The sequence below is a fragment of the Molossus molossus genome, unplaced genomic scaffold (assembly GCF_014108415.1).
Source record: "Molossus molossus isolate mMolMol1 unplaced genomic scaffold, mMolMol1.p scaffold_m16_p_8, whole genome shotgun sequence".
Classification (NCBI taxonomy): Eukaryota; Metazoa; Chordata; class Mammalia; order Chiroptera; family Molossidae; genus Molossus; species Molossus molossus.
This window is the reverse complement of record NW_023425402.1, coordinates 23,590,689-23,614,394: the sequence shown is the minus strand read 5'-3', so window position 1 is coordinate 23,614,394 and position 23,706 is coordinate 23,590,689. Positions and strand designations below refer to the sequence as shown.

At 42.1% G+C, this 23,706-nt stretch overlaps 1 protein-coding gene across 1 annotated transcript in view; it reads left to right on the top strand.

The window, feature by feature from the left end:
- The first annotated feature begins 16,844 nt into the window (after positions 1–16,844).
- The window catches only part of ELOVL5 (ELOVL fatty acid elongase 5), an 81,466-nt gene continuing 74,604 nt past the window's right edge, over positions 16,845–23,706 (top strand). The window contains exon 1 of the mRNA XM_036248429.1: positions 16,845–17,061. The gene's annotated coding sequence lies outside the window, so the exon portion shown is untranslated. The remainder of the gene's footprint in view (positions 17,062–23,706) is intronic.

Sequence of the window (23,706 nt, the reverse complement as noted above, 5' to 3'; positions counted from 1 at the left end):
TTCTGATTCCCTTGGGCAGAGAATGCCCCTGCATATTTTGTAGAACAGTAAAGAGATTCTGGGTGAAATTTTAATTATGGAGACGCATACATCATTCTGACCAGGGTGGACCTGTTTTTCTATCTCCCTCCATGACCATTCTTAACCTGGGGCAAGGCCAAAGACATGTTCCATTTCCTAAACTGTGTGGAGGGCTATAAGGATGTGCTGGGGCTGAATCAGGTGCCCTGAGTGACTCAGATCTCCGAAAACCCACAAGCTCGGCTCTGCGTCATTTCTTTATCATGTATCTCACACTGGCTACCCTGAGGGTCAAACTAAGTTGAATTTGTCCCACCACTTACACACATACCTTTAGTCCTTGGGCCCAGTCACATTCCTGAGTTTGAGTCAGTACCTGCATGGCTTCTGGGTGGTGGAAAACCTCACAAATAGCAGGACGGTGCTGAACATGTGAAGACAATTGTTCTCCAAGAACAACATTCTTAAAGTGGTAATGGTGCAATTTTGGAAGAGTGTGTTTCTAGAGTAGGATCAGGGCATCATCACGGATAAGCGTTCTCACAGTTCTATACACAAGGTAAAATGTGTGGCCCTGGTAGGAAACTCCCCAAAGTTAGAGCTTCTGATGGAAATGATCACCATGAAAACACTGAAGAAATCCTGTACTTGTGATCAACTTTAACTGGGCCTCACCTGGGCCTCTCACCTCAGATTAAAAGGCTCTTTCTCACATGGTACTCATTTGATCCCACAGCAATTAAGGAACACCACGCTGGGCTCACTGCCAAGTTATCTCATTACAGTAGAGAACACGGTATCTCTAGAACGCTCTCACATCAGCCACAAATAAAGCCCTTCCCAGATTGAATCCTATTGTGCATTCGCCCCTCCCACCCAGGCTTTTGCTCACATGCCATTTTCCACATAACATATTTCACCAAAGCCTAAACTCTTGAGTTTATCATTCGCTGCTACTCTCTTGCCCTCCTTACAAGCAGCCTTCCAGGTGCCATAGACATCGCTGAAGCCTTGGCCGGGGACAAACTGCAACCGAAGTACGTGCCCTTAGCAGGAACCGAACCCGGGTCTCTCTGGACCGCAGGCCGACGCTCTAACCGCTGAGCCAAACTGGCCAGGGCTGCTGAAGCCTTTATTGTGGAAAATTTCTCACCCTCTCCCAGGGTTCTCAGTTGTCCAACACAGTGCTGACCAATAAAAATGTAATGAGAAAGCCACATATATAATTTTAATTTAAACGTATCTTTATTGTTGAATGTATTACAGATGTTCCCGCCTTTTTCCCCCCCTTGACTCCCTCCTCCCCAATCCCACTCCCCTCCTGCCTTCCCCACACTATTGTCTGTGTCTATTGGTTATGCATATATGCATAGAAGTTCTTTGGTTTCTTTCTCCCTCTCCCACCTCCCTCCTTCCCTTTGAGGTTCATCAGTCTAACAACCATTTTGTGCTTCCTAATCCCTTCATCTTTTTCACCGAAATTCCTTCCCATCTGGCAACCAACAAAAAGTTCTCTGTATCTATGAGTCTGTTTCTGTTCTGCTTGCTCATTTTGTTTGTAGATTCTATTGTTAATAGATATGTATTTATTGCCATTTTATTGTTCATATTTTTTTATCTTCTTCAAGAATACTTGTCAACATTTCATATAATACTGGTTTGGTGGTGATGAACTAACTCCTTTAGTTTTTTCTTGTCTGGGAAGCTCTTTATATGGCCATTGATTCTAAATGATAGCTTTGCAGGATAGAGTAATCTTGGTTGTAGTCCTTACTTTTCATCACTTGGAATATTTCTTGCCATTCCCTCCTGGCCTGCAAAATTTCTTTTGAGAAATCAGCTGACAGCTTTATAGGAGCTCCGTTGTAGGTAACTAACTGCTTTTCTCTTGCTGCTTTTAAGATTCTGTCTTTGTATTTAAACTTTTGCATTTTGATAATGATGTGTCTTGGTGTGGACCTCTTTGGGTTCATCTTGTTTGGGACTCTCTGTGCTACCTGGACTTGTATGTCTGTTTCCTTTACCAAGTTAGGGAAGTTTTCTGTCATTATTGTTTCAAATAGGTTTTCAATTTCTTGCCCTCTCTCTTCTTCTGGCAATTCCATTATGCAAATATTGATATGCCTGATATTGACCCACAGGCTCCTTATACTATCCTCATTTTTGAGCGGGGAAGTGGGGGAGGATTATTTTTTCTTTTTGCTGTTCTGATTGGGTGTTTTTTGCTTCTTTATATTCCAAACTGGTGGTTTGCTTCTTGGCTTTACCTACTCTACTATTGATTCCATGTAGATTATTCTTTATTTCAGTTAGTGCCTCCTTCATTTCTGACTGGTCCTTTATTATGCTCTTGAGGCCCTCACTAAGTTCATTGATCATCCGTATAAGCAGTGTTTTAAACTCTGCATCTGTTAGATTGCTTATTTCTATTTTGTTTAGTTTTTTTCCTGGAGTTTTGTTCTGTTCTTTCATTTGGGACATGTTTCTTTGTCTCCTCATTTTGGCTGCCTTCCTGTATTGGTTCTATGTATTAGGTAGAGTTGCTATGTCTTCTAGGCTTTCTAGAATGGCCTGTTGTAGTAAGTGTCCTGTAGAATCCAGTGGCACAGCCTCCCTGATCACCAGCTGAGCCCTTGAGGTTCACCTCTCATGCGAACTGTACACCCTTCTGTTGTAATTGAGTCTTGATTGCTGTTGGCACGTCAATGGGAGGGATTTACTCAGGCTGATCAGCTGCAAGGACTGGCTGTGCCCTCTAACCACCGACCTCTGACTATCTTAGATCATCAGCTGTGCAGGGGCCCACCACACAGAGCAAGACTTACTTCAGCAGGGCTCTGGTACCCTGAGTCCATTCCTTGGATGTGTCACTTGTGGAGGTGCTTGGGTGGTGGTGCTTCAATGTGGTCTGAAGCTGTCCACTGGGTGTGCTGGCTCTGGGGCAAGGTCAGCCACTGCCTATGATCCACCTGGGTTCACCAGGCATAAGCTACAAAGCGATCTGCCGATGTCTGCTTCTTGTGCTGGGTTTGGAGTACCCAGGTGAAGCCAAGCTATGAACCAAAGCTGGCTGCTCCTAGTGCCGGGCGTGGGACCACTTAGTGAGAAATATGTGGCTCGCTGTGGCCAGATGCTGCTTGTTTGAGAGCATTTAGGAAAATCTGAAGCAGATGCCAAAGAAGGACGACCCTATGATAAAACAACTAGAAACAGCTTGGGTGGGCCTGAAAGTTGGGTGAGACAGGGCTTCAGGGAATCACCAGGGAGGGGCAGACAGTATGAGCCAGGTTGCTGGAGTCCCAGATATGGCTCCAGTCTGCCTGCCCTGTCGGGAAAGGGCTCACCAAAGGAACAATGGCCTCCACCAGCATTTCTGTGCAGGAAAAAACTGCTTCACCAGTTCTCACCCCGATGCCAAATAACTCAGTTTTTCCTCGTATGTCTCTGGTGCCTTTCAAGGTGCCTATCCCACACTGGAGCCTGGAGGATTAGAATCTGAGTAAGTCTATGTTCGGGCCCTTTAAAAGGAACTGCCTAGAACTCCAGCAGCCTCAGCCTCCCTCAGCCTCAGTTCCTGCTGGTTTTACAGCCAGAAGTGATGGGGACTTCTCTTCCTGACACTGGAACTCTGAGCTGGGGGGCTGGTTTGGGACGGTCCTTCACAGCTGAGGTACCCTCCTGATTTTTGTCCTCCACACGAGGGAGTGGGACCAGCCCGTCCCCATCTCCATCCCTCCTACCAGTCTCGATGTGGCTTCTTTTTTAATTTCATAGTTGTAGGACTTCCATGCAGCTTGAGTTCCAGTGGTTTGAAGGATGTTTGTTCTGTAGTTTAGTTGTAATTTTGCTCTGGTTGTGGGAGGAGGTGATACCGCGTTTACCTACGCCACTATCTTTATCATTTTAATTTTTGTAGTAGTCTTGCATAAAAAAATAGAAGGCAGTAAGTGAAATTAGTTTCTTAAAAATGTATTGTGGTAAATGTACATAAAATTCACATTTTAACCATTTCCAGGTGTTTAATTCAGTGGCATTAAGTACATTCACAATGCTGTGCAAACATCACCACCACCCATTCCCAGAACTTATCATCCCAAACAGAAACTCTCCCCCAGCCAGCCCTCAATAACCTCTATTCTAATTTCTATCTCTATAAATTTACCTATACTAGATACCTAATGTAAGTAGGATTATACAATATTTATCCATTTGTGATAGGCTTATTTCACTTAGCATAATGTTTTCAAGGTTCATCTATGTCATAGCATGTCAGAATTTTATTCTTTTTAAAGGCTAAACAACATTTTGTTTTATACATATGCATCTCGTTTTGTTATTGATTCATCTGTGGATGGATAGTTGGGCGTTACCACCCTGTGGCTATTATGAACTAAGCTGCTGCAGACATTGGTATACAAGCATCTGTTTGAGTCCCTGCTTTTAATTCTTTGAGTATAGACCTAGAATTAGTATAGACCTAGAATTAAAAAAACTAATTCTAAAAATACATTTTACTTAATCCAGTATATCAAAAATATTACCATTTCAACATGTAATCAATAGAAAAGAAAAGAGAGATATTTTACGGTCTTTAAAATCCAATGTATTTACAGTACTTCTCAATTCAAATGATAAATATTCACCAAAATTCTTGATCTGCATTTAGATTTCATAAAGTTTATAGTTGGAAAAGTAGATTCACATACCCACGTTGTTTCAAATATACTTTAGAACATGTAAATTAAATAAAATTAAATCAAACTGAAAATTCAGCTCCTCAGTCACATTTCAAGTGCTCAATACCCACATGTGGTTAGAGGCTTCCATATTGAGCAGTGCAGGTCTAAAGGACTGGGTAGAAATGTCTCTCTCTGGCCCTCCACAATCAGGCTCCATCCTCCCTGACTCAGCCTGCCTTCCACTATTCCCCACCATGTATCCTAGATCAACTGATCCTGAACCTCAATTCAACAGATAGTTACTGAGCACTGGCAACGTGCCAAGCATTGTGCTACCACCAGATGTGACTGGCCAACAAAACCATGTCTGCATGAGCTCCAAAACAGGTGGGGCCAGCAGATATAAAAACAAACAATTGCACAAATAAATATATACTATACTATAGATAGTTATAGGGGAAATAGGGTGCCATAACAGGACAGACAGATAACAACAACAAAATCACCCAATATCTTACAGATTATGATAAGTGTGTGGGGAAAAGAAAAGGGTCTGATGAGAATTATAATAAAGGGCTTTATTTAAAAGGGAAGCTTCTCAGAGGAAGCAACTTGAAGCTGAGATGGAAGGACAGATGAACTGGGGAAAGGGGAACAGAGGTGGTAGTGAAATGACAAGGAGGCAGAAGGGACAGGATGTGTGAAAAGTCTGGGATGAGAAAAACGTTTAGCTCCGAGAAGCAAAGAAATGAGCAGTATGAGTGGATGGTGGTGCCCCAGGAGGAGGTAAGAAGGTCAGCAGTTCAGCAGGACCAGCTCATGCAAATCTTCACATCATATTAAGGATTGGGGTTTTGTACCAAGTGCAGTGGGAAAGCTATTAAAGAATGTTTAAGGTGTTGGGCCAGCATTTCTTTTCAAAGACCACTCTGGCTGCTTGGTAGAGAAAAATCCTAACTCCTCAACTTGGAGTCTAAAGGAGCCTCTTTTCCTTCCTCTGCATTTAGACCTACACTGCTGAGTCAAAGCTCATCACATCCACCATAATTCTTGCCTTGTATTTATTGTAACTTTAGGTGCTGTCTTGCTTTACCGTTATTCATACACTTGACTCACTACTGCACCTCACTCCAACTGTAATACTTTCTAGCAGGCAGGAAAAGTTCCTCACCTACCTTTTTGTGCCACAGCATGGAGCAGATATACTGGGCCAATCTGTTCAATCAGACTGAGTTAAGTCTGCTTATAGTTGCTATTTTCTCTCCCCCCAAAAAGCATTCTGTGACCTAATTAATTCTGTCTTTGATCCAACTGAAGTCCTTGAACAAGCCTTGGGCAGCCCTCCAGCATGTGGGCTGGTAATACTGAATTACGAAAAGGGTTTTGTTTCAGGTCAGGCTAGGAATATGAAAGACATCAGCCCATAAGTGACCTGGCATTTCAGAGCTTCAAGGAACTGTCGTCCTACCCTTCAAAGTTCTGGCATGAAAACTATACCCTTAACAGAGTACTCAAGAAACTCAAACTCATCTCCAAAAAGTGCTTGCATCCTTAGCTAAGGACTGACTGCAAAAGCATTAGATTCCTTTCCACCTTCCATTTATTGTGGATTGAAATTTCATGATACTGGGGAAAGAAAGGTGGGAAGGGCCCAAACTTTGTCACTTACAAATTGTGATCTTGGCCAGATTAATCTCTGAGCCTGTTTTGACACCCAGAATGGGTGATGATGCCTATATCTGCAGATTGGTTGGGAGGATTAAATGAGAAGTGAAAATATCTAGCCTGAGTTGTGGTCAAACTGCTTTCTGTGCCTTTAAGGCTTTTTTGGGTGGGGTGGGCAGAATTAGGGAATGACCTTTGCCACCAATAGAAAAGCTACTAGGTTTTCTCTTATCCTTTCTGGTGAACAAGACATTATGAAACATCTCGGAAAGGGGGGAAAAAAGAAGTCCATTTATGAAATAAATCAAGATAAATGTTTTCAATATCACACAATTTATGATATAAAAGTAAATATAATTTTAACATCAATAGGAGCAGCCTTTTATTTGACCCTCACTCTCAGCAGCCCGGACGAGAATTAACAAACTATATAGTGCAGGGCTAATTCACGAATTATAGCCGAAGACAGCGAAAGCTGAGTAAGGATTTGAGGCTTCTCTCCAGAGGCCCTTCCCGAGCCCCAGACTGGGGCGGAGCTGCCCACAGGGACACAGTTTCTTGCTGCCTCGTCTCCAGCCGCATGTTTCCGGACTGACAAGGTCCTATGCGCGCGGATCTGGATGCTCTGGGCTCTGGATCCGAGGGGCGTGGGACGCCTGGGAGTCAAGACCACTTTCCAGTCTTTCCCGCAGGCCTGGGCCACCCTCCGATCCCAGGACTCCACAGTCAGGATCGCACAACTCTCCTCGCCCTTGCTGAGCGCCTCCCCCATCCCAACCCGGTCCTGGGGCGAGGTCAGAGCCAGGACGCGATCAGAGGGAGGAGGAGGTCGGGTCACTGACCGGGAATAACCCTGCCCGGGAGATAGCTCCTGGTGGGGAAGGGGTGAGAGCCTACCCCGCTAGGCCCCGCCCCATCGCCAGATGCGGTGTCGTTTGTGCGCAGTGATTGGCGGGTGCAGCGAAGGGATGAATGGGGTGACTGCGGCGGGGAGCGGGCGAGGACTCCACCGGCGCAGGCCTGGGGAGAGTGTCGGAGGGGCGGGGTGGCGGCCCCGCCCTACAGTGCGAGCTGTAAACGGCCCCACGCCTTGCGCCCTGCGATTGGAGGTGGGGGCCGCTGGGAGTGTGGGCGCCTGGAAGTGACCCGGGCCCTGGAGGAGCTGCGATTGGGAGCAACGGGGAGGCCCTGAGGATCCCTACAGGGCGCTCGGAGCACCGAGTGCAAAGATGGCCCCGCTCATCAGAAGAAAAGCTATGATCGGAATCCATGTCTGGACACCCAGCTTTCCCCCATCCCTACACCAGTACCTTTTTTTTTTTACTTCCCATTTTACATTAGGTCATTCTCAGTTGTGTGTAGACTTATGCCTAGCACATCCCAGCGATCAAGGCAGACTTGTCTGTGCAGTCCTGAAGTTTAAATAATTGAGAAAGTAAGGATAAAAGTGAGTAACACAATTACAGATTGTGAGAAGTGCTGTGAACTAAGTATAAACTAGTGGCTGAGGAAGGGGAAGTAAGTGAAGAGGAGAAACTGCTTTTAGCCAGGATGGTAGGAAAGACCAATCTGAAAATGTGGCTTTTAAGTTGAGACCCAGGAAGGGGGAGATGAGCAGTTTCCCGGCAAGCGTATGTCCTTTGCAAAGGCCCTGCTACTTTCAGTCGCCTTTTCTCATCCTCTGCAACATCTGAATTCCCATAGCACTTTTATTTTGGTACTTCCTAAGGCACATCACTTTTACCAAGTACTGTAGTTTTATTATCTCAATTCCTAGCACACACCAGGTCTCCAAAGAATATGCAGTAAATATATCTGACTTCCAGATACCCTGCTAGGTGCCCAGGATACTTTAAAAAGTGACAAAGGGGGGAAAAGGAGGAACATTTGTAGTAATAATTTTAAAAATTAATAAATTAAGTATTAAAAAAGTGAACAGAACATTCATGAATGTTTGCTGAATATTAATTTTGTCCCTTTTATGCTTGTCCTATACACCCACTGTGGCACCCTTTGTCCTTGTCTTTGGGAATTTTTATTACATAACCACGTCCAAACTTTCCAGGCTTTCATACTTTCAGAGCTTAGTTACTTCTTAACAGGCTTATCCAGTAAACTAATTGGGTCTACCCATTAGTGAAAGTACAATGCATTATTCGTCTTCCCATTTAATGTTTGTGGTTGTTTTTATGTTTTTGTGTTAATAGAACTGGCAATGCCTTAATTTAAAGTAATAAGTGAAATGAAAATTTGAGGCACTTGACTAGCCTCTTGATGGGTTGGAAATGAAGGTCTCACCTCAGTAAGCCCTCATTCAATGAAACAACAGCTTAATTTGTTTGCAGAGTGGCCTGCCTTGGATATCCACCACCTCCTTTTGAAACCTGACAACCTATCCCCATATGTGTAAACGTTTTTCTATAGTAGGAGAAAACCATACTGGGAAAGACAAATTCTTGTAGCTAGAATATTGACATAGTTATCAAAAGTGGGCATATACTAGGCATACCTTGATTGTTCTGACAAGTAAAGTAAATAAACTATTTCAATGCTTCTGTCTCTGATTCTGTTTTAAAAAGTAAAACTATTGATGCCACCTGTATTATATATTTCTTCATAACAAATTATCCCAAATAATCAGGACATTGCTTACTTAGCTGGGTTCTCCCCTTCAAGGTTTCTCAGAGACTGCAATCAAACATCAACTGGACTTGTAGTCATCTCAAGGCTTTTTTGGGAAATTCATGTCCAAATTCATTAATTAGCGGGTCATTGGCAGGATTCAGTTCCTTGTGGGCTGTCATACTGAGGACCTTAGTTAATAGCTGTCTATAAGCCAGAGGCCACCCATAGTTTGTTATACGAGCATCTCCAACATAGCACCTTGCTTCATCAAAGTATGCAAGCCAAGAAGCTATTCAGAGAATGCCAGAAAGATAGAAGTTACTTCTACTTAATCTTGGAAGTGTTATTCCATCATTTTTGCCATGTTCTTTCCATACTTTATGAAAATGTTACTAAATCCAGCCCATAGGCATAAATAACAGGTGCCAGAGATCACTATTAGAAGCCACCTGCCATGTTAGCAAACATATTAAATTGATGAAATAAATTTTGGGCTCCAACAGTATTTCTTGCATATCCTGAAGCAGCCTACTATGCCTCAATTTGCTGTCTTTATCATAAAGAAAATAAATTATCTTTTTTCTTTTGAAATCCTCACCCGAGGATATTTTTCTATTTATCTTCCGATAGAGTGAGACGGATGGAGAGAGAGAGAGAGAGAGAGAGAGAAACATCAGCATGAGAGAGACACATCGACAGGTTGCCTCCTACACGACCCTACCAGGGCCGGAAACAAACAGCAACCAAGGTATGTGCACCTTGGTCGGAATCAAACTCGCAACTCATTGGTCTGCGGGCTGATACTCTAACCACTGAGCCAAACAGGCCAGGGCTAAATTATCTTTTGAGAGTCTAATTCAAGAAATACTTATTGAATGCCTACTATGTATCAGGCATAGCACAATGTTAAAAGAACAAGTATGAATGATACATTTTCAGGCCTTGACTTGGGGAGAGAAGTATAAGCAAATAATTACAATATTAATATTATAAATGATAAAACAAAGGCCTACACAGAGTGCTGTGGTTATGGGAAGATTAGGGGAAAAAAACATTCTGTTCTAGGTCACATTCAGAGAAATAAAAAGGATGGGGGTAGGTGGAAAGAAAAATGAAAAGATTCGATATAGATTAAGACTATGTAGAAGCAAGGCCTTTTATGACACATTATGTATATAACTAAAACATCACATTACCTAGAATTACTAAATCACTACAGCTAATATTTGGAGTGCCTAATAATAATAATATAATATTTAATATTATAATAGTATAAATATTTATAATATTTAATATTATACTCTTATAATATTTATAATATTTCATAAACAATAGAATTAGTCAGAGTATATCCTGTATTATATCGCCAGCTCCAAAATCATATAGAGTACTAGTAGAACATACTGCTTAACTAGAACACACTCCTCAACAACAAAAACCACAGTTGCACATAGGTTTTGGCCAGAAGTTTGATTATTGTCTGCTTTTGTCTACTTATTAGAAATCTTTAGTTTTTTAATATGTTATGGGATGTTAAGTCAATTATGAAATTTATGTTTTGGTAATCAGCAAAGTAAAAGCCACATTGAGAATTTGTCCTGGTTTAACATTTTATTTTTAACATAGCTGAGATTTGAAGAAGTTGATAACTGAGACCTGAATTCAATCTTAATTCTGCACTAACTGGCTTTGCAACCTTGGGCATGCCACTTAACTCTTCTCATTTCATTATGGTGCTGAAAGCATAAATGAGAATGTATTAGGAAAGGCCTTAGACATTTATAAGTAATAAAAAGAGAAAAATTAGTACCAAATTTGATTCATCTTGAAATAATTATCATGACAGTTTCTATTTCAAGAGAAAGTGCTTAATATTCAAGATAACTGCTCCATTTATAGAGGGATAAAATATCCCAAATTCACACCAAGTTAAGGCAACAGTATTTCTTCTTCATAATAGCTATAGTTATTGTCTTGCTTCCCTTATAGCACTTTTAAAATGTTAAATATTCTTTGGACCATGTTAATTTTTTAGATTTTAACATTTCAGAAAAGTGGGAGGAAAAATGTATCTTGATTTTAATGGGGTACAGAAAAATAATAGTCATAGATAATTTAAAATTATTATAGTTTTCTTTTTCTCTTAGACTGAATTTGCGGCCTAGTGGTACCTAGTAAAATTATATCTTACTGATTTGCATTTCATTTTTTCCATTCATGTGTTCATCCATTTTGCCATTGAATAAATATTTATTGAGCTCGTACCAGGTAACAGGCAGTGTTCCAAGTACTGGGGTACAGTGGTGAACAGAACAAAGTCTGTGCCCTCAATGAGCTTATGTTAGGAGGGTGATAAACAAATACTAAAGTAAACAAAGCTTTAGGATGTCAAGCAGTGAAAAGTGCTAAGGAGTAAACTAAAGCAGAGTAAAAGGGTTCTAGAATGTGGGAGGCAAGGTAGGAGATGTTATAAATTTAGAGAATGATCAAGGAGAACTCCCTAAGATAATGACCTGTATAGAGATAAAAATGAAGCATGGGTGTAAGCCTTGGAGCTTTCTGGATTGATTATTCTATGCATTGAGGAAGATTAAGTGCAAAGGCCCTGAATCAAGTCTAGTGCTTGGTGTACTCAAGGAATAAGAAGGAGGCCATTGTGGAAGAGAGAGTAGCTTTAGAAGGTCAGAGAAGTGGTAAGGTGCAAAGTTATGAAGGACCTTATAGGCCATTGTAAGGGTTTTGATTTGTACTCTTACTGAGATGAGAGGTTGGTAGATGGTTTTAAGCAAACAAGTGATGTGATCTGGCTTTGATCTTAAGAGGATCACTCAGGCTGCTAGGTTGGAAATACACTGTAGGAGGCAAAAACAGAGGTAAAGGTTTGGGCAGAGAGCTATTACAAAATTCTGGACAAGCAATAGTGACTTAAACTCGTGGTTTGGTAAAAATTGTGAAAAGTAAACAGATTCTAGGTATGTTTTGAATTTGGAGCAGGCAGGATTTTGCTGATGCAGAGATGTAGGACATGAGAGAAAGAGGGGAGTTAAACATACCTCTAAGGTGTTTGGTTTGGGAAACTGGATGAATGGAGTTGTCATTTACAGAGCTGGGAAGACCATGAAAGGAGCAGGTGTGTGGGGGGAAATCAAGAGTTTGTGTTTTTTGTTATTATTATTATTATTATTATTATTCTCATCTTGAGATGTCTTTTGGGCATCCAAGAATAGAAGCCATTAATAGGCAGTTAAATATGTAAGTCAGGAATTGAGGAGAAAGGTGTAAGTTGGAGAAATACATTTGGGAGTCAGCAGGTTATAGATAGAATCCAAAGCCATGAAAGGTAGTGATGATATCACCCAGGAAATACAAGTAAAAAGCACTAAGGACACCGATTCCTTTTATAGTCCAGTTGCTCCTGGATAGAGTATTATAGGATGTAAAAGAAAAGACCAGAGATTCCGGAAATAGTTCAAACTGTTCATTGTTCAGCTGATATTTATGAGCACCTGCTCTTTGGCAGAGGCTCTGCTACCACTGGGAAAACAACATGGCAGACGGCGCATGCGCAGTGCCTTCAAGTCGGTCCCATCCACCGAAACGAACACTCAAGGACAGGCATAGAGATAAACCTCGGTACATGTTATTGAAAAGCAGCAAAGAGGAATAGCTGCAAAGTAACAATGGGAGCATAGAATGGACTCTGAAGTCTGAGGAGGAAAAGAAACTGTCTTTACTCTCTATCAGCCTTCAGCAAAGACAAGCCAGGCCAATGGGAATCCCTGGTAACAAAATAACAAAAAATACAAACAAGACAACAAGTGAGATCACAGGAAAGAAAAACAGAAAAAGTAGAAACCAATGGTGACTGCATAGTGGCATCCCAGGCATAAAGTGGCTTAGACTTGGCCTATATTTTAGTCAACTTTCAAACGTCTAGAGGTAAATACAGACTCATCTTTTTCCCCCCCCAGTTTTTACATTTTTTCTTTTCTTTTTTAAATTTAAATGTATTTGTTATTGTTGACAGTATTACAGATGTCCCCTACTTATCCCCACTTTGTCCCCTCCCAGCACCTGTCCCACCCCAGGCCTTCCCCACACTGTTGTCTGTGTCCATGGGCTATGCATAAATGCATATAAATTCTTTGGTTAATCTCTTCCCCATCCCCAACACCCCTCCCCTCTGAGATCTGTCAGTCAACACAGGCAGATTTATTACAAGAGGCAGGTTTCATCATGTCATGCAAATACTTTCTAAGCAATATAGTATTTCATTCTTCAATGAAACAACAGTCTCACTAATTAGAATTGCATTCTATTGTATTTCTACAGCTGCAATAAAAATAAATTCCCCAGGATGTGAAATACTTTCTTTCTCAAGAGCAATAGTAAAGCAGTCTTCTAATACACTTAGAAGTGTGTGGTGGGAGGAGGTTTGAGACCACTGATGAAAACTAAGAGCAGAAGGAAAAATGCTACCAGTATTTAAGTAGAGTAGAACCTCGGTTCTGGAACTTAATTCGTTCCAGAAGACTGTTTGAAAACCAAATCATTTTTTTCCCATTAGATATAATATAAATTGAATTAATCCATTCCAGACCCCCAAATGATTCCGTTTTAACCTTTCTTATATACAATACATGTCTAACACACTGTTTAATCTATAAATAAGCACATTAAAAACAAAAAGGACATGAAATGTAAATAAAAATTTAACAAAAAGGAAATGAAATGTACAGTAAAAAATGAAAATTTAATAATAAGGGACAACAAAACAAAAACAAAAAATCCCACGAAAATATTCACAGCACAATTTCCTGAGAAGTTAGCAACGTGAGATTTATCAGTAAACTGAGTCATACTCGAGCATTCTCTCTGTTTGTTAATTGAGAGATGAGGGACAGATAATACACGTATCAGCATGAAAGTGTTGTGGGTTGAGAAGCAAATTGTTCGAGATAGGAGAACAGAGGTTTGACTGGTAGAAGGATAGTAAAGGACAGAGGAGGAGGAAGTAGGAAGAAAATAGTTAACTACTTAATGAAGATGATTCAACAATCACTTCTAGATGTACTACCATATGGATTCTATAAATAAAACAGATAAGAGTTGCAGGGTTTTATTACTATATCCTACTTGGGTTCACTTTTAATAAGCTGGTTATGAGGACTGGGATGGCTCCAGCACAGTGGTTAGAACCCAGAAGGCCAAGAATCTGATTCTGATGCTAAAACATTTTCCTTGAACACTGGCATTGAGTTGAGTCCTAGGCATTTTTAAATTTTATTTTGAGTCAAGTTGAGGAGTCATTTCAGTTCTACTTCTTTTCTTGTAGCTTTATCCATGAATGTAATGGTGCTAGAATATAGAGCAATTCATCCAGTGGTCACGATAATTAGCTTACACTGTTGGGTATGAGTTGGAGTGGGGGGAATTCCTCCTAACATATATGTATTGGGAACCCTAAGTCTTTTGTTGAGGGAGAATGAGAACATGACCTTACTTACTTAGGTGTGAGAGGAGTCAATAGTCTTGTGACATGATTATTTAACAAAGGGTTGGAATTCTGGAGCAGAAAATGGAAGCACCAGTGATGATGGTAATGATGGGGGGGGGGGGGGGAATGTAAAAATTCACTTATCAAAACATATTTACTAAGCTCTTATTATATACTAGGGACTATAGTAAAATCTGCAGATTAATAACAAGCAAAAGTCAACATTTCCCCCTCTAACAGAGTATACAATCTAAAGCAGTGATCTTTAAAGTGGGGGTACAAGCACCCCATGGACTGAGCAAGAGGCACAGTCAGGAAACATCTGCGTACACAGTGGAAAATGCTATAATGGAAACCAGGATACATAGAGCAACTAAGAGCTATCTGCCAAGGGATATGTGACAAGCACCCTTTGCCCCCAAAGGAATGAAATATTAGAACTTTATATTTACTTTTATTTTAAAATAAGAAAAAATATTTAAAATTTAATGTACAACTTGACAGTTATATAAGTCAGTGATTTTCAACGTTTTTCATCTGATGGGACACAAACTAATTACTAAAACTCTGTGGCACACCAAAAAAAAATATATATATATATATATATTGCCAATCTGACAAAATAGGTATAATTTTGATTGATTTATAAAAAAAATATTAATAGTAATTACATACCATTCTTTTTGCTCCACAGTGACTTTTTTAAAAAGCAGGTGGCTATACTTATATACAGAGATTTCTGGTAACAAGAATTAACGGATCAGATGCAATCTTATTATGCAATGCGACCAATAAGATGCAACTCTATTATTTGACCTATATATTTATGGTTCAAGACAAGAATTCACATTCAGGCTATTGTTATGTTGGCTGTTGTCAGTACTTTGACAATTAAAAGGGAAATGAGGCCAATGCTCCTGACTAATAGTCAGGTATTGCATGTTTCAAAAGATTCTTGCAACACACTAGTTGAAAATTACTGACATAAGTCCATAATTTGAAATATATATATTTTGGTAATATGGGCTTAAAATATTTTGATAGATGCACACAATAAAAACAATTGCGTATGACATAAAACTTGAGATTTTTTTGGAATATCAAGTTAAAATGGAAACTTTAAAAATTTGGACAGACAGAACTTGGACAGGGTATCACCTTGGCCTATTGGCAGAAGAGTGAAGATACCTTTGCCAAACTCTTTTTTGCCTCTAGTATGTTTTTCACATGCCTCTTGACAAAAAAATTATTACTCTGTGTATCTTGGCTTTCACTGTAGCATTTACCAATCTGCATAGTAGTTGTTTCCTGACTATATCATTTTACAGGCAGAGTGGGGTCCTTGAAATTTTTTATTCCTAACACCTAGTAGACTATCTAACAAACTGAAGTCATTCAGTGTGTGTGGAGTCCGATGCCAACTGCTAAATATCTCATTTGTGTATATTTAAATTACCTAATTTGTATATAGTGTGTACACCTGTTTCCCTACTGCAAAGGCCCAGCACCTGGAACACAGCTGGCACATAGTAAACATTACATTGTAAATGTAAAAACATAAATCTGGCTACATTAAATGGTTAACTAAGTTAGATCCAAGAACATGGAGTAGTAGAAACATAGCAAGAGGGCTTAATATGGGGAAATCATAGGATACTAGGATGATGAAAACCTCAAATTATACAAATATCAATGAAAAACAGCAAGGATCTTCTATGTGTACCCTGAGCACAAAGCATTATGTCTTAAGTGCTTAAATTTCTATAGCTGAAAAGATGTCACTTACTTCACCACCGTTCTTCCTTTTACAAGCCTTTGGAGTAATTTCTGGAGTAGAAATGGCGTTGGTAGTGACCTCCAAGGGAAAAATCAAAATCCCTGAGAAAAATCAGGGTAAATCTATCCACAAGGGAGTGAAGCTATAAACATCAGTTCTGAGTGGATTTTGTTACTGCTTTATCTTGTTCATTTGCAGACCTTAGTTTTGGTGGTCTCCGTAGGCATTTGACCCATTTAGCTAAAACCAAGGCGAACTAGATCCCTTTCAGAACCGCAGAGGGGACCGCTGTGAGCGTGGGCTTCTGTCGTCTAAACGCGACCACACACCATGCCACGCCTGGCATGAAGAGAATCAGAGTTCAGGGCATCGGGAACCTCACTGGCGCTATTGCGCAGGCTCTGAGGTTCCACGCAGGCTTATTAGGAAGAAAGGGGATAAAATTGCCCAGAGACACGTGAACTAAGGGGTACCGCCTGGGGCCTGGGCTCCCGACTGCTTCGGATTCTGGAATTTACAATCACGAAAGTTCTATTGTCTCGCGATTGGCTCCAGGTCCGCATGACATCATAGCGCTTGATTCATCCCTGGGACACCCATTGGCTAGCCGCGCCATTGTGACGTCACTGTCAGCCCACGTTCTGATTGTAGATACCCGGCGCCTTCCTCTTCCCATTGCAGCGGTTCTTGGCTACCGGTGCCTCCCTCCCAAGTCCTCCTCGGCTCCGGCTGGCTACGGGCACTCCCGCCGCTGCCTCGCCGCTTCTCAAAGCTGCTGCCGCCGCTGGAGCTTAGAGGTAAGCCATCAGCTCCAGGAAACTTCGCCTGGGGCCGCCTCTCGGCCATGACACTCGCGCAAGCGTGCGGCCGGGACCAGCGGGCTGCGAACCCCCGTTAGGTCTTGAACCCAGTGCGGAGGAACAGCTGCCGGCACGGCCCGTGCTCCCCTGGTGAGGCTTAGGAGAGCCCTGGCGGCCCGTGGCAGCCAGCCCGGCCGGCCGGCTCCGCGGGTCCCAGTCCAGCCCCCCCAGGACGGACCGCGGGCGCGGGGAGAGCTGTGCGGGCGCGAGGTGGCTTGGTCCTGGGCGCCTCGGGAGTTTCCACTCTGATGGTGGCTCACCTGTTCCGCGTGTGGAAGCAGCAGGCGGGCAGTTTTGCACGCGCTGAGAGGCGCTGCGGGAACACCCACTGTACCCAGATCCGAGGCAAGATGGATGGGTTTGTGTGCTCAGATCCGCCCGCCGGGTCTGGATGAACTCGCGGGTGCAAGGTCCAGGGAGGCGCCCTCTGAAACAGGGCGCTTTCTTTGGGGAGAACAAAACCTGGGTGAGTTCCGAGAGCCTTCAGGGATTAAGGATCGCTGGTCTGATGGGCACCAAGACCCAGGGCGTGCCCACCTTCACCCCCGCGCTGAGCGGGAGGTGCGGGGACCCTCGGGTCTTGCCTCTGCCTGCCCCCTTCCCCAGAGTGAAGCCTCCTAGCCCCGGACCACTTCGGTGTTTATTAAAACCAGATAACTGCAGCCAGAGGTATTCCGGGAGGGATGAGGCCGGTGCGAAAGCGAGGAGGCGGGGACTTGAGAGGGACCGGCGGCCCTTTAAGGAGTCGCGGAGCGGGTGAGGCGGGAGCGGCAGGCGGGGAGGGAGACGAAGGGCCCGGGAGTGGCTCTGGGCTAGGGGAAGCCCTTGGGTCAAGTCTGTTGCGAATTCTAAGGAAAAGTGCTTTTTTACAGTTTCCATGCCAGTAAGACTCGCCGCCCCCCACCCCCCACTCCCCGAGTTCACCCGCCCACCTTGGGGTGGAAGGAGTCATGCCTGGAGCAAGAGTTGTTCTTTCAAATTGTGTCTTGCAACCGTTCCGTCCTCTTGCACTTAAAGGGTGGTGGTTTCCCCTTCTCATGACTGTTGTTAAGCTGATCTCCCAGCTTCGTGATTGCAAATTTAAAGAATGCATTTGACCACCTTTGGGGTGGGAGTACGTATGGATGAATCCAGTGCGACTTATTAGCAGGGCTGGGGAACCGAGGGGTGCAGGTGGGAGAACTGTGGGGAGCAAGCAACCTGAATTCTTTAATAGCGGGATCCGTGGCAGGAAGTGCTTTACAGGATTGTGCGGAAGAGCTGATGTTGCTTGTTAGGCTTTGTAACTTGTTCCCGTAACCGCTTGGTAGATAACCTGTTGGTCTGCACTTGTTTTGCCTGAACATCTCAGCCACCAGCATTTGGTGCAGAATCTACACAGCCAGTTCTGCATTCCATGGCTGTGGATGAACACTTCTTTACATCTGTGGTAGGGGACAAGTAGATTACTTTTTTAGTCAGTTTACATGCTGCCTGATGTTCTCCAGGAAAGCTCTGCACTTGAAAGAGAAACGTCACTCTTCCCTTTGAGATTCCTACCCCAGGTTGTAATTTCTCATTGCCAGGAACTTTTCTAGTGTTTTCTCTTTTTGCATTTCCCTTTCTCTTCCATTTTTTTTTTTTTTTTTACTGAAGACAAAAGGGAAAATATTGTTGATGGTTACAGATGGCCAATCTTACATAATATAGAATAGAACTTTGCTGAAAATTTTGATTGTCCGATTTTTCAAGAAAAATACTTCAATTTCAGACACTGCCCTCATCCCCTTGACTCAATTTCCTTGTCTGTCTCTAAATGGGGGTTTCATGTTACAGAATAGTTATATGGATTTCAAGAGATGATACAAGTAAAATAGCCCAACATGGGTCTGCCAAATGTTTCCTTCTTACTTATTTTTTCATAAAGTGAGATTTAGGGGATGTGGCCAAGAATGAAACCCGAAAAGCTAAAATAACTGGGAAATATTTAAAACTAGGTTTTCACAAACACTAATTTCAGTATCCTTATGAAGTCACTTTTGAAAATGAGGTAAGTCATCTCATTTCCTGGAATCAACAGAGTTTTTGTTTTTTTGTTAGAGACCCTGATTTTTTGGATGTGTGACGTTTGCAAGGACCTCTTAGGGATCTTTTTTTTTTTTTCACTACTTTCTCTTTTGCCCTCAGCATAATTATTGATCATCCTCTTGCTGCTATTGGTGAGGTGAGTATGTCAATCCTTGGTTGTCCTATTTCCCTCTTGAATTATACAAATCAAGGTAAACCTGGTATCCTTCCTTCGGCAGAACTCTGATGCCTAAGTAGATAGTAAAGAGTGTGAGTAATGGTTTAACTTCTTTCTTACTCAGCCACATTATTCCTTTCCCCTGAGATGTTTTTTAATTATTCTGAGTTTGAGTATCTCCTCTGTTGCCTACCAACTTTTCTGTTCTTGATAGGACAATCTTTCCATTAGTTACCCATAGCTAAGTCTTTGCATGCATTCATTTCAGATATTTTTGATGTGAGTATCTTCCTGTAAATAGTTGCTTTCCCTACCTCCTTTTTAAATAATAAGAACTATGGCCTGGAAGTGCCAGGTGATTTTTCCAAATCCACACAGCTCTGTCTCTTGAATCATACCTGCTCCCTTGTCTGTCTTTGCACTGTTAGGATTTAATCAGTGGGCTGTGTGTAACTCTGTTACCCTGTACTTAAAAATCTAACCCCATGTGTAAAGGCCCATCTTCAAGCCATCCAAGATTAACAACTTGTCATCTTTCAAAACTGCCTAAAATTTATTCCCTTCCGTTTAGCCCATATTTGATTCATTCTTTTTACTAATTCATTGACTCGTCGGTTATGGAATGTGGTGTGTGTGTGTGATGACAACACAAGGTATATACAAAGTTAAATGACTCTAAAGGGCTTCCTAACCCTGGTTGGTTTGACTTAGCGGTGGGAGCGTTGGCCTGCAGACCAAAGAGTCGCGGGTTCGATTCTGGTAAAGGGCATGTACCTTGGTTGTGGTTGATCCCTGGCCCTGGTCGGGGTCATGCGGGAGGCAACCAATTGATGTGTCTCTCTCACATTGATGTTTTTCTTGCTCTCTCTTTCTCCCTCCGTCCCTTCCATTCTATCTGAAGATATATGGAAGGGTGTCCTCGAGTGAGGATTTAAAAAATAAATAAATAAAAAGGGCTTCCTGAATTAGCCTATACCTTAATCCTTTAATACCCATACTTAATCTGCATTTGGGGCCAAAAGGATATCAGAAGCAGATTTCTGGAGGACTTATCTAACTGTATTTGAGAAAGCTTTATGGCAGAGCTATCCATGTTAGACATATCCATGCCTAGTGCTCCTGAATTGGTTAGGGTGCTTTTTGTGCGGGAGACAGAAAACCCAACTCAGATGGGCTTACATGAACACCTGACCCAAACAGTGCTAATGGCAGAACTTTTGCTTATTTCTCTGAAATGCTCTCAGATGTTATGATATCCATAGTCTGATTTTGCAAGATGACTACCAGCAACAGTTTAGACCCTCCTGTTACCATATTCTCATGTGGGAACTTCCCTTCCCTCCACTTTTTAAAGAAGGTCCTTGACCTAGAGGTGATTTACATAGGCCTAGTTTACTTGAAGTAATAATTAGAACAATATAAATCTGATAACCAGGATTTATCTCAAGTGGATTTAAATCTCACCTCACCTACCTGGTTGCTACTATGTCTTCAGGAAGGGCCTGTGTGGACATGGGGGAAGCGAGTCACAGTGGTGGCGGTACAGGCCTCCAAGGATGTCAGTAGTAAGCTGTGATTGGATTAAACTAAATAGAATTGAACCAACAATTTGAATGTAGGCTTACGTTTCATAGAGGAATCTTAGGTTCAGAGATAGGAGGATAGGCATTCTTTGAGAGAGGGAGTTTATTGATTTTTTTTTTTTTTTATCCTCACTCGAGGACATTTTTCGATATTTTGTTCAGATAGAGTGGGAGGGAGAGAGAGAGAGAGAAACATTGATGTGAAAGCGACACATCGAGTGGTTGCCACCCACACGACCCAACCAGGGCCGGGGACAAACTGCAACCAAGGTACGTGCCCTTAGCGGGAACCAAACCCGGGTCTCTCCGGACCACAGGCCGACACTCTAACCGCTGAGCCAAACTGGCCAGGGCGAGAGAGGGAGTTTAGAGAGCAAACAAGTACAGAATTATCGAGCAAAAAGCCAGTAGCCCAGTTGGCTGAAGCTGATAGAGAGGATAGAAATGGAAGAAAAGTTTTGAAAGCAAGTTGTTGATAATAATAATGACTAACTTTTTTTGAGCTATTATGTGTCAAACTGAGCACTGAGCACTTTTTACATGGACTTATCTCAATTACTAATAATTGGTACTATGAACATTTCTACTTCACAGGCAAGGAAATGGAGACTTAGAGAAGTGTAGACACTTGCCCAAGGTCACAAAGCATTCTGGCCAGGTCGTTGTATCTCCTAGCCTGCTTTTTCTCCTGAGGTATTTGTGCAGTAACAGGGTACCACGAAAGCTTTTGAGCTAGGAATGCATTATGAATGCTCGGCTCCAGGAATATGAGTGTTGTCTGAATGTGTAGGATGGATTGGCATGGACAGAGGCTGGGAATATGGAGATGGGCTGGGAGGCTGCTAGAGGAGGCCAGGGCTGTGATAAAGCTCCGCTTGCAGCCATGGCCATGGACACAGACTGGAGAGAGCTAATTGACCCAGCTTGTTGCTAGGATAAGGTCTGTGTGTATTAGAGACCAGTTGGATTCGAGGGCCAACAAGAGGAAGGGAACTCTTAAGACTGGGTGGTAGAAGAAACATGGTATCATAGAGGGAGGAGAAAGCTTTGTAATCAGGTGGAAATATCCTAGCAGTCCAGGTACATGTCCACACAAACCATGAGTTTCAATTCCTCCTCTTTGCAGCCAGTCTCTCTCTGCTAACCTTTTGTTGTTGTTGTTGCCTTTCTGCAAGTGACATGTTTCCACCACATTTCATCCATTTTCAGATAGTTTTTCACATTTTAACATATCTGGGTAGAGATGCAACTTATAATCAGTGGCATCTTAAAGTCACTTACAAGCATTTCCCCACATTTTAATATTACTATAACTAAGATGCTTCCCACCTTCTCATGAAATATCATTGGTAAAAGTTGGATCCCAGTATTGCTAAAGCTCATGCAGCCAGTTGCTGGTGGAGCCAAGAGTAAGAACCAAGACTCTTGGGCTCCTTCCATCAGCTGGGTTACCTCAATTTACATAATAGATATTAAAATAAACATTGCTTCATGATACAGGATTGTAACAAAGTGAGTGCATGTTTTTTTGTTGATTACAACAGAAGTAATTTGAGAGGATTGGAAGGCACAGTTGTGTATGGTGGGATGCCTCACCCTTGTATAGAACCTAGCAGCCGTGGTTTCTTATTCTAACTTGCCACCAACCATAAGAAAATCAACTGTGGGCATTAACCTCTCTTTCTTTAAACTACAAGAGTTAAACCAAGGTGATTTCCAAGACCCTTTCAGAACTAAATTTTTTCTTTTCCCTTTTATTAAGAGAAAAATCCTTTGTTTCTGTTTGACCGAGGATAGAAAATGAAAGTTGAAAGCATTCAGGTCTTAGAAAGTAGAAGTCAGAATCAGTGATGGAAATTAGTTTTCTCTTTAAGTCATTAAACATAACTGTGGGAGATCCTAGCAAAGTGAATTGTTTAGGAAGGTAACCTGGCCTAGTTTTGAGTTACTGTAATAGGAAGGCCCACCCATCCACATATGCCCTTAACCTCGATTTCAACCCATAAGTGTTATTATTACCAAACTGTTTGGTTCTTACTGGGCTCCTGCTGGCATGCTTCATCCCCTGGAACATTTTTATTTGACTTGTAGCCATTCACTTTTAGAATTGTGCAGTGCCTGGATTTAAAATATTCACGTTTGGCGGATGTTCAGAAAGAACTGTTTGAAGTACAGCTGTGTGTAATGTCTTGGTAGTCTGTATATCTTGTGAGATTTTGATCTTCTTGCTCACTGGGATTTAGGAAATAGTTTGTTTCTAGATTTTTCGTGCTGGTACAGTCATGCCTCCTTTGTTGGGAGAATAACCATTTTCTGGAAACAACCCTGCAGTTTCTAACAATAATCCGCATGCCGGGTGAGCACCTCCTGTTAGCGCATGCTGGTTGCAGCTCCTTCTCTGTTCAGTCCTTCCTCTGCCCTTTCCTTTCTCCACTGTCAGCAAGTTCACTCAGTCAGAATGAATCTTATAAGCCCATGCCAAACAGAGCTCATGAACTAATGTTGGAGAATTGGCCATTCAGGTCTTTATTTTATCTGAGTTATTCTGAACCCCAGAGTACCTGTTCCCCTTTGTCTTGGCACAGCAAAACGACTGCAAAGTAATTGTTATGAATTTCTCTTTCCCCAAAGAATAGTTCTCATGATACCAAATTCAATAAGTACTCATTTGCTTCCCTGGGAGTTTGGCAGTGTGGTGTCTGTCCCTAGGGGCTGTGTTCAGGGTACCCTTACTTCAGTGTTTGGCAGAAGACACAAATTACTTTAATTTAATTT